Genomic DNA, 12090 nt, shown 5'->3' with positions numbered 1-12090 from the left:
TGTCTTCTAAACGATAGGATTGAGAGCTAGAAAGGCTATTAGAGATCATCTTCTAATCCAACCACTTCATTTTATAAATGGGGAAACTGAGGACCAGAGATGCGAAGGGATTTCTTGGTCAAGGTCACACAACTGGTATGTAGCAGTCTCTCTATTTACGGATGAGGAAAATGAAACTGAGAAAGTAGTTTATCTCTCCCGTCTTTCAGAGTCCATTGCTGTCTCTACTTTTGTGTCTCTCTTCCTCCTCCTCTCCCGTTCTCTCTTAGTGTTCTCTGGCACCCTCAGTCTTTCTACCTCGGTATTTGTACAGACTACTTTCTTTTCCTCTCTTTGAGTCTCTCCCTGTGTCTCTTACTGTCTTCACTGTCTCTTTCAGTGCCTGTGTGGAGTGTCCTTTTCCTTTTGTCTCAGTGTTTCAGCTTGTATGTTCCTGCCTCTGTCGGTCTACCTCTCTCTTTCACTCTATCTCTCTCTTTCACTCTATCTCTCTCTCTTCTATATCTGGAAAAAAATGCAAGGCCTCTGTTCTCAAAGATGTTTCAGTCAAGTATGGGAGCAGGGGGTCAGGAGGACCTGGAAAAGTAAGAAACAAAACAAAACCAAAAAACCCCACACCAGCCACATTGGTATTTCACTAGACATCCACTGGATATATTGAAACTCATATCTCATTCCCCAGCATTCTCCTGAGGAAGCCAATAGCAGTTGTGAAGTCAGAATATTCTCTCATGTCTGAGAGCCCAATACTTAGGGAAAAAGGAGCTCTGACTTCTTTTGAAAATTGGAGTAGATGCCCATCAGCTGAAGAATCACTAAGTAAGATTGTGGTACTTGAATCTATTACTATCCTAAAAGAAATGATGACTATGATGGTTATGGAGAATTGTGCGAAGATTTATATGAGTTGATGCATATTGAAGTAAACTTGATGGAGTGCTTGGGTGCTTGCACTTGGACCCCAGTTCCAAGATTACATTTCTCACTAGTCTCAAAGCACTATTCCTGACAGTTTCCTCCCCAGCCCAAGGGCACTGTGCCTAGCAATAACTCATGAGTGGGCCCCAGTAAGACAAACAACCTTTCCCAGCAATTACTCATAAACAGGTCCCCAGTAAAACAAACTAACTTTCCCCATCCCAAGAACAAGCTGAGCTCTGAAGAAATTCTCTTGTAAAAGCAAGATTATCTTGTAACCACAGAATTATCATGTATTGATTCCGAAAATTATCATATTCAATCCAGAAGTCAAACTATACATGCCAATTCTCAAAGCTATCTTGCTACAGATGTAACAGACCAAAAATACATCCCTGAGAAACCCCTTCCTCTGGTTTCCAGTAGTAAATGACACCAGTGACCAAGCTTGTAAGTTATCACCTAATTAGCAGATCTGCCAGATAATCCACTACTTTTCCTATATAAGCTTTAGCATCATTCCTGTTAAGTTGCAAATTCCTTAGGGAATGCAAGTTCCCTAAGGAGCTCTGCCCGCTATATTGGCATTACAACAAACCTTTGCCACCTTGATTTGAAGAATGCTTGAGTCCGTGAATTCATTCCAGAGGACCCTCTTCAGGACTTCAGTCCTTGGGGGGGGGTCCCTGAATTCCCCCCCTCAAACCTCATCAAGCTGAGCCAGGGAAACTGCACACAATGACTTCAACGATGTAAATTAGAAAACAACACCAACAAAACAAAACTGAAAACTATGTACAGAGTTGGCCCCAGAGAAGAGATGAGGAAATGCATCTCTCTTCTTTGCTTGAAGAAGCGGAGACTATGGCTGTGGACCTTTATAGGTACTGCCAGATTCAGGATGATGTGTTAGTTGGTTTTGCCAAAATGTTTTTTTTTTCTTCTATTTTGTTGCAACAGATGGCTCGACAGGTAGGAGGGCAAGGAGGGCTATATTTAGAATAAAGGTGGTGAAAAACAAAAGATATTAATAAATTTAAAAAATCAACTAGGTGAGATTTCACCTCACATCATGTATACTGGAAAAGATGAAAGCAGTCATAAACCAGTCAATTCCCAAAGATGGGAACAGTCAATGTGGTGGAGCTTTGGGAAGTCAGGCTTCACTGGTGCATTGTTGGTGGAGCTATGAAGTTATCCGATTGTTCTGGATTTTGGTTTGGAAGTATGTTCATCCCCAGCAACCCCATTACTGGGTATATACTTCGAGGAAGTCAAAGACAGAAACAAATGTCCAATGTTTGCCAAAATACTCATAGTTGTATTCTGTGTAGTAACAAAATATGTCAGTCAACAAGCATTTATTAATCACTTACTATATACCAGGCACCATGGTAAGTGCTGGGGATCCAAAGAAAAGCAAGAAGCAATCTCTGTCCTCAAGGAGCTGACATTCTGATGGGGGGGGGCAATATGCCCAAAACTACACCTATAAGATGCAAAAGGGAAGGTACTACTGTGGGAGGGGGTGAGGGAGGTCTAGGAAAGTCTCCTAAAAAATAGGATTTGAGCTAAATGCCAGAGGAAGCTGGAAGGACAGAAGGAAGAGCATTCCAGGCATGGGGACAGCCACAGAAAAGGCACAGATTCAGGAGATGGAGCTCAGCATGTGAAGAACAAGTCAAGAGGCCAGAGTCACTGGATGGTTGAACATGTGGAAGGAAGTAAAGTATAAGAAGTCTGGAAAGGTAGGAAGAGACCAGGTTTTCGTTCAGTCGTGTCTGACCTTTCGTGACCCCATTTGGGGTTTTCTTGGCAAAGATACTAGAGTGGTTTGCCATTTTCTTCTCCAGTTCATTTTACAGATGAGGAAACTGAGGCCAATAAGGTTAAATTACTTGCTGAAGGTTATACAGTTAGTATCTGAGGCCAGATTTGAACTTGGGAAGACTCTCTTCCTAACTCCAGGCCCAACACTCTATCCGCTGAGCTGCCTTGCTGCCCTAAAGCTGAAGGGCTTTAAAAGCCAAGCAGAAGATTTTATAATTGATCCTAGAGGTGATTGGGAGCCACTGGAGTTTATTGAGTAAGAGAGTGAACATAATCAGACTTGTGCTTTACAAAGTTCACGTTGAGTGAAATGAGCAGAACCAGGAGAACATCGCTCACAGTAACGGCAATATCATATGATGATCGACTACAAACAGCTTACCTATACTCAGCAATGCGATGATTCAAGACAATTCTAAGGGACTTAGGATGAAAAATACTATCTGCCCACCGATGGATTTGGAATGGAGATCAAAGCAGACTTTTTCTTTACTTTGCTTAATTTTCTTGGGCTTTTTTGTCTGTGTTTTTTTTTTTTACTACATTACCAACATGGAAATATGTTTTGTATAACCTATAGCAACACGTGTAACCTGCACATCTATAACCTATAGCAAATTACTTGACTTTTCATTTGGGGAAGGTGAGGGAGGAAGGGAATTTGGAACTCAAAAAAATTTAAAATGAATGTTAAAAATTGGGTTTTTTTTACAAATAATTGGGAAAAATAAAATATTAAATTAAAAACAAACAAAGATCATCTTGCTAGCTGAGTGGAGGATGGGATTGGAGTGGGAAGACACTTGGGCAGGAAGACCAACCAGCTGGCTATTATAATCCAGGCATGAGGTGATGAGAGTCTGGACCAGTGTCCAAGGAGAGAAAAAAGAGTGTTTTGGAGATCTTTTGAAGGTAAAAATAACAGAACTGGACAATTGATTGATATGGATGTGGTTTGGAGTGGGGAGTGAGAGAGAGTGGGGATTCTCTAGATCGAGAACCTGGGTGCCTGGGACCTTGGACAGCAATAGGCAAGTTCAGAAGTGGGGAGGGCTTGGAAGGAAAGAGAACAAGCGTCCTTCAGTTGAAAAAATGACTTCATGTTTGGCAATAGACTAGTGAGACCCAGATAAAGGGGTGTTCTCAGAATGAGCAAGACCTGGGTTCAAGCCCCATTTCTGCCACATCCTGTCTGTGTGACCCTGGACAAGTCACTTAACCTCAGTGCTCTTGACAGCTTACTTCCAGGTCTCTAATTTGCAGGGAAGGTACTGATTTACATTGGTAGAGGGATTTTCCTCAAAGGGAAGTTTCAAATCCCACTGAAATAACAGTCCCAGTTAATTCCTGTCCTGGGGCAGAGAGTTTCACAAGTTTGGCCATTTGCTTTGTGAAATCCCAATTCTCCAGTGAACATCTTAGGAACTAAGGAGAGGTTGGAAGGCATTGGTGGGGAAGGGGGTAATTAATGGTGGTGATGCTGGTGCTGAGGTTGGTTAGATAGAAGTTGGGATGATGCTGAGGTTGGGGGGGGGTGAATATGGCAGTAAGGAGTAATCCTGAGGACAGTGGTGGTAGTGATATTCATGATGGGAGAGATAAAGATGCTGTTAGGTATAAGGATGAGGACAGTGGGATTAGCAGTAGGGACAGGGGTGCGGATGTCACCAATGATGGAAATATCATTGTCTGCGGGCTGTGGTGATGTGAGCTATGGACATTCTCAGACCAGTGGCCATTCAGCCTTTGCTGGAGCCCTTCAGTGAGAGATGGATTGCCCAATAGCTTCAGAGGTGGTCCACTGCACTTGTGGAGAAATCTGCTTGGAAGATTTTCCTTGCAGGAAGCCTAAATGTACTCCCTCCCATCTCCTGCCCTTGGCAGAAACAGTCTGATGCCTTCTCAGGTAATGGCCATCCAGATGCTTGAGAGGTATCATCTATGTTTCCCTTAGTCTTCTCTTCTCTGGGCCAAATACCCCCAGTTCCTTCAGCCAACCCTCATGTAGACTTTTTATCTTCTTGGTCACAAGGGCCTTTCCTGAAATTTGTCATTTCATCTGAGGCAGGCAGTGGTGGGGTGGGGTGGGGGAGAGGATGATTATGTAGTATACAGACCCAGGGTGGGGAAGCAAATCCCAGGACACTGAGAGTTTTTAAATGCCAAAGCACCAATTCCTGCTTGTCAGAAGGGGTCGAGATATTTGTACCTGCGAAGTCAATTTTTTTAACCTAAGTACAAGGCCTTACATTCACCTCTATTAAATTTCATTTTAATAGATTCAGCCCAAGATTCTATCGTATTGAGATCTTTTGGGATCCCAATTGTCATTCATTGAATCAACAATCCCTCCCAACTTTATGTCATCTACAAATTCAGTAAGCAGGCTATTTCCACCTTTACCTAAATCATTTGCTTCAAAAATGTTAAAACAGGGCCAGGCACAGATCCCTGGGGCCTTCCACTGAAGGGAGGCCTCCTTCCAAGCTGACAGCAAACTATTAATAAGTCCTCTGTGTCTGGCCATTTAGCTAGTTCCAAATCCACCTCATCGTACTATTATCTAGCTTACACAATTCCACCTTTTCCACAAGAATAGCAAGACAGACTTTGCTAAACACTTGCCTAAAATCTAGGTTAAATGCTATCTGCAGCATTCTCCCATCTATCAGTCTACTAATTTGGTCAAAAAAAGGAAACAAGTTTAGTCTGGCTCTTGATGAAGCCTCTGTGATTACCGCCTCCTTTTCTAAATATTCATCAACAGTCCCTTTAGAAATATGGTCTAGAACTTTGCCTGGAATTAAAGTCATGTATAAAGGTCTCTAGTCTGCAAATCTCCACTCTTATTTGTTTACTAACGACTCTCTGAGGTGCAATCTTCAGCAACAGCAGCAGCAGGAGGAGGAGATTTCCAGGTACCTAAGAATCATTCCCCCCTCCCTTCCTTTCTATTTAGAAAAATAGGTATGTTGTAGTCTAAACAATAACAATGTCAACAAAACTAAATTCAGGGATTTGTGATTTTTCATCAGTGTGAATACCTCTTGGAAGGCTAAGACTGGAGTCTTTCTATATCTTGGTAGACAGTCCTAGTCCTGGAGGGTTGCCCTGGCTGAAAAATTAATCACCCTGAGGCCAACCTGGTGATGAGGCTCTCCTAATCTAGCCAGTGCCCTAGAATCTTTGAAAGAAACCTTGCCCATCTCTTCTGGCTGGGGTCAGCTCTCTGTCTCTCCCTTCTTCCCTTGGCAGCCTGGGGCCTTGGCCCTGATCCTAGATGAAGACAGTCTAGTCTTGGATGCTCCAGCAGGCAGCCCTCCCCCACCCGATCCTTAGATCTGCTTCTCCTTATCTCTCCTCCTTCTTTTTCTGTGTGTTTTCTGGACCATAATTGGACCTCTGGAAAGGGAGAGAAGAGAGATTATAGATAGGATTTTAGAATCGGGAGTCCTAATCCCCTCATTTTACAGATGGGAAGATTGAGACCCAGAGAGAGACGAGACTTGCCACAGGTCATCCAGATAGGTGTCGGATAAGAGAATGCAGAATTTAGCGTCAGGAAGGCTGGAGTACAAATCCTCCCTCAGACACTTATTAGCTGTGTGACCCTGGGCAAGTCACTCAATCATTCGTTCCTCAGTTTCCGCTTGTGTAAAATGAACAGATTCTTCTCATAGACTTCTAAGGTCCCTGCCCGTGCTAAATCATATGATCCAACGGTAGTGAGTGGCAGAGTCGGGAAGGAGGGGGGAGAACCCAGCTCCGACTCGCTGTCTCTCGCCCAGCTCCCAGCTGGTGCCCCTGCCTTTGTCTAAACCCTCGGGCAGCCTGCCTTCGCTTTTTCCTCCCACGGTTCCCATGGAGACCTGGCTCCGGTGGAAGGGAGGTCGGGTGGGAGGGCGGGGCACGGGAGCAGACAAAACAGGAGCGGAGATGGGAGGGCAGCCCGGCTGAGCTTCCTCCCTAGATGGACACCGGGAGGCGCTGCTCCACCACACATCTTAACAGCTCTGGTCAGCCCAAAGCAGGATTTGGAAAAAAAAAAAAAAAACCAAAAACTGCCCACCGAAACTGAGAAACAAGCCGGGGGCGGGGCCTTATTTGCATGCGATTTGCATGTCGGGTGCCTCCAGGTGCGCTGAAAAGAGGTCGGCCCCTGAAGTTTAGAGGTCCGACAGTGGCTAAGGGATTTGTGCCGCATGACAGCAAGCAGCATCGGAAGCCGGATCTCGACTCGCTTTACGTGACTCTCTCCGCGTACCCACGAGTGGAAGGAACCGAGATCTCATGACCCTAGAGCCTGGACCGGTGCTTTTTCCTTCTAAGGCTCACACCCCCTAGTCTTTGTCCCTTCTAACCCGAGTCCTCGAACTTTCGCTGGCAACGCGGAATGGGGGAGCATCTCACCCCTCTTCCCCCCTACCCTTCTGCACCCGCTGCCCCCCCAACCCGCTTTCAGGGTGGGTTCCGCTGCCCCGTTTCTCATCCCCTTTGCTGTTTCCCTGACCCTTTTCCTTTGGGTTCCTGAGCACGGAAGGGCTAGGGAGTGGACCCACGTTAGGAGGTTGTTCGTCCATTTGGCAGGCACCAGAGGGAACCAGAGGCTCAGCAGAGATGGCCCAGGAGGCTGGAAGGCTGGGGGACTGGGAAGCTGAGGTCCTAGGGACCTGGGAGGCGAGAACCTGGGGCACTGAGGGGATTTAGGAAGCTGGAGGGCTGAGGGGCTGAGGGGTGGAAGGGCTAGGAGGCAGCTTCCCAGACCCGTAACACATAGACACAGTCACACAACCACAACACAAAGATACAGGGTCACATGGCAGTCACCCTTACAATCACAGACACACATGAGACAACAGTTGGTCCCACTAAGACACTGACATTCAAAGGAGACACACAAGGAATAGACAATTGACACACAAGACACAGATACAACCAGACAGAGACAACAGAGACACAGGCAGACATACAGTCAGAAACACATACACATACATTCAGCCACACACATTACACAAAGACATTAACCAATGCTCAGGAACATGGCAGCATATTGGGTCTAGGCTCAGTGGAGAGTGTTGGACTTGTCATCAGAAAAATCTGGTTTCAAATTCAGATACTTCCTAGTTGTGTGGCTTTGGGTAAGTCACTTAACCTCAAAGCCTCAGTTTCCACATTTGGAAAGTAGGGATCTTGATAACTCCTACCTTCCAGGGTAGTTGTGAGGATCAAATAAGACACTGCACATCACTCATTTTGCAAACCTCAGAATGCCATAACCACATATTTGGGGGGAAGGTCTGGAAGCTTTAAGATATTAAATAACTTGGCCAGGGTCACACGGCCAGGTTATGTCAGATATGGGACTGGAACCTGGGTCTTCTGGACCTGAGGTTAGCTTGGAGTCCACCTTCCCCTCTCAAAAGTATTGTTTAAATGTCAGCTGTTAAATACTTACACAGAGCAGTCATGTAAACTCTCATGTTTCATGTAAAACTTAACAGTGAACATCTATACAACCAACCAAAACTGCTTGGTAATAATTTACATCTAAATGAAACAATTTCAATACACAAAGTATTCTAAGACCCCCTTCAGAGTTCTTTCTCTACTTATTCTCCTTAACTTTTCCTCTAACATGGTTGCATTTAGAGCTGGGTGACACACTAACCTGGAGGCAAGATCTTGAGTCCAAATCTAGCCTCAGACACTTACTAGTTGTGGCCCTGGCCTGGTTACTTCTGCCTCAGTTTCCTCATATGTAAAATAGGAATAATCTTACCTAATAACAGCATCTAACTCCCAGGGTTGTTATGCGTATCAAACAAAATAATATTGTAAAGTGCCTTGCAAACTTTACGAACTGCTATGTAAATGCTAGCTGTTATTAATAGTATTATTCGACTTCTGTTTCTTTGTTTTGCATTATTTTGTAAATTATCGGTCTTATTGCATTATTTAGTATTTTCTTATTCCATTTCATTAATATATCCTATTTACTTAATCATCCTCTCATCGTTAGGCATTGAGGAGGGTTCCAGTTTTTTGTAATTACTTATGTTGCTATGAAAATCTTTGAACAGGGCACTTAAAAATTCACTTTTACAACAATGGAATTAGTGTCATAAGGTATAATTATTTTGGTAACTTTTACTGCGTATTTCCTGATTGCTCTCCAAAAAGATCCTATGGTTTTGCAAATCCTCCAGCAATCAATGATATACTTGTTTCTCCACCACCCAGACCACGTTGAGTTTCGTGAGTTTTAGTTAGTTTGCCAATTTAATGTATGTATGTAATGTATGTACTCAAAGTAGTTTTAATTTGTATCTCTTTGATTACTATTGATGAAGTCGAGCATTTTTAAAAATTGACTATTAAGAATTTATCTTTTCCTTCTTGAAAATTGTTGGTCGATGCCCTTTGATCCTTCGTTGGTCATACTGGGGCTCTGGTTTCCTGATCCATCCCCTTGCCCATCCCCAAGCTGGAGAGCATCTCTCCTTCTGCATCCCAAAGCCCTACGTTTCTGCCTCTCCTGTGGCTCTTATAACATCCTGCCGTCCATCCAGCTTATGCGAATATGACTTGTTGCTTTTTGTTGTTGTCGTCGTTTGTGCTTTGTTCTCGAAGAGGACCATGACATCCTGGAGGTGGTGCCATGACATACAAGTGAATTAGATTTAAGTGAGGGAGGGCTGTGCAGAGCCACCAGCCTCACGTTCCCTCTGCCAGGCTGTAGGGAATTCAACGGGGCAGGAACTGGGCTCCATCCATTCATGTCTCCCCGGACAACAGAACCCAGGACAGTTCCTGCTCAGAGTCAGCTGGGATAAATGTCTTTCTAGAATGTGACTCAAGCAGATTTCCCAATTGTCAGTGTTGGAAGGGCCCTCGGAGGGCTTGACGTCCTATCGAAGCAGGAATCCTCTCCACAACATCTGGAGGAGTGAGGAACAAGTCCCCAGGAATCCCATTATACTTCTGGATAGCTTGGAATCGAGCATGCTGTTTCTTTATGTGGCTGCCTCTCTCCACCTTTCATCCCTTCCTCCTAAACCTCCCTGTTGGGATTTGGGTGGGGGTGGGACGCCGCTTAGGGCTGGGTGGAGGGTGGGGCAGGGACTACAGCTTTCCGGGTATAACGCTTTTCCGGGTATATCGCTGGGCGGTGCCGGCTTAGGATGAAGCCCGTCCATATAAGGCAATGTTATAGCTCTCGCCACTGGATTGGCTGCAATAGGATATATAATGTACGGGGATAGGGGAAGAGAGCAGAGTCGAGCAGTCGCCGTGGAAGATGTACCAATAAAGACCGTGAGCGAGATCCTCTGGCGTTCTGTCTGGTGAATTCCGGTCTGGGTGGAGGCCAGGCCGGCCGGTGACGACCGAAGGCTCGGTGTAGGAGCAGAAGAGGTCCCCCGGGGAGGACTGCCCGCGACCCCCGGCCCAGGAAGAGGCCTAGGGGGAACGCGGCAGGTTGGCGCCCGAACAGGGACCGGCCTAGGACGGCTGGACCGTTGCAGAGTTCCGGAAGAGCCCCGGTGATAGGGGGGACTAGCCCGACTAGGGCGGACCAGACAGCTTCTCCGTGCAGGTAACGGGGGAAAGGCCCGGAGATGGGGCAAGCGCGCAGCCTCCCTTTGCTGCGGCCAGAGGATCGGGACTTATTAACTTTACAGGTCAGAACTGCTTTGTCTAAACGGGGGTTGTCCGCCTCCACGGAGCAGCTAAAGCGGCTCGTGGAAAAGTTGCTGGTGGTGGCTCCGTGGCTCATACACTCGGGGTTTCAGCCGGACCGTTTTCCGGTCTTACAGCAGCAAATGCTGTCTTATCAAAAACAGTGCCCGGGTTTTCTTCTTCCGGAGGACTTTGGCTTGATGGCCGCCATTAAGGGGTTGCTCGACCCCAGGCCTCCTCCGGACACCAGCACGGCAGAGACTCAGACGGAGACCCGGCCGCTCGGTGGGGGCCCGGGAGGGGAGACTGATCTGACTGAGGTGGTGGTAACTGGGCCAAGGCCCGCGGCCTCTGCTCCCCCGTTGTACCCTTGGGAGGATATGCAGGAGGCGGGAAATGAGCGGCCTCAGGCGGAACATACAGGACAATGGCCCCTTTTAGAGACGAAAAGACTAGTCTCGGAGAACTGCTACCACGCTTCAGGCGCAGTTCGACTTTTTGGAGCGGTGGGCGCACCCAGCAAAGATGGCGCCGGTTTCCGGCCGAGGGAGGAGTCGTGGGCGATTCCCTCCTGCGGGGAAGGGGAGGCGCGAGGGAGGGGTGGTGTGCCAGAGGGCCGCCCACTGCCCCGCCCTCCAGAACAGGAACGCAGATCTACTTCCTCTTTTCCCCACTCTGACGGCGAAAGCGAAAGCCGCTATGAGCGGCTCAGCCCGGGGGATAGATCAGGCGGGTACCTTCCTCTGATACCTCGCGCGATCCGCGAAGCTATGCGGTCCGGAGAGGTGGTGGACTCAGAAATCTCTGAGGCATTTCCATTATTTCTGGATAATGGTACCCGAGTTTTTCAGCCCCTGCCGCTGAAGACCATTAGGGAATTTAAGCAGGCGGTGCAGGAGAATGGCCCCGCTTCCCCGTTGGCACAGCGCCTTCTTTCTAATATGACTGTCTCCACAGTCTGGACCCCGCGTGATTTCGATGACCTCGCGTTGGGGGTCCTGAGCCCTGTGGACTACACGGCGTTCCAGGCTATCAAAGAATCGGAGGCTAGAGCGCTCCAAGCGCGCACCGGGGGGCCCCCGGGGCGGGTAGACCTGTTGTTGGGCCGGGGACAATACAGTGATCCCCGGGTACAGGCCACTTTTAGTGACCAGGAGCTGGAGGATGTGCGGGTAGTGCATCAACAGGCATGGCAAAGGCTGGGGCGTACCTCTGCAGGAACCCCAGCTGGCCTGGCCGATATGCGCCAGAAGCCAGGGGAGAGCGCACTTGAGTTTGCCACGCGAGTGCGGAGATACGTGGACAGCACGTTTGCAGGGCCGGGCCGGGAACTCATCATTAAGCAGATCCTCCGAGAGGGGTTCCGGGGGGAGGCGAAGACAGCTCTGGCGGCCTTGCCCCCCGACGCCACCCCGGACCAAATGATAGAAAAGGTGATGTCCCTCGCTCCTCCCTGTCCCATGGAAGTCTTGGCGACGGCCATAGAACGGGACCGGAGGGATCGCTTGAAAGAGGAGGCCGCGAGAAATGACGCCCTGGTAGAGGCTTTGAACCGCCTCGCGGTCTCCCGGGACTCCGGATCCGACCGTCGGTGCTTTAAATGTGGTCAGCTGGGTCACTTTCGGGCCCAGTGTCCACAAAGCTGCGGGTCGGGACGAGGCACCC

The sequence above is a fragment of the Trichosurus vulpecula genome, chromosome 1 (genome assembly GCF_011100635.1).
Source record: "Trichosurus vulpecula isolate mTriVul1 chromosome 1, mTriVul1.pri, whole genome shotgun sequence".
In the NCBI taxonomy this organism is placed as follows: domain Eukaryota; kingdom Metazoa; phylum Chordata; class Mammalia; order Diprotodontia; family Phalangeridae; genus Trichosurus; species Trichosurus vulpecula.
The sequence above is the reverse complement of the archived record's forward strand: the minus strand, read 5'-3'. Positions refer to the sequence as shown.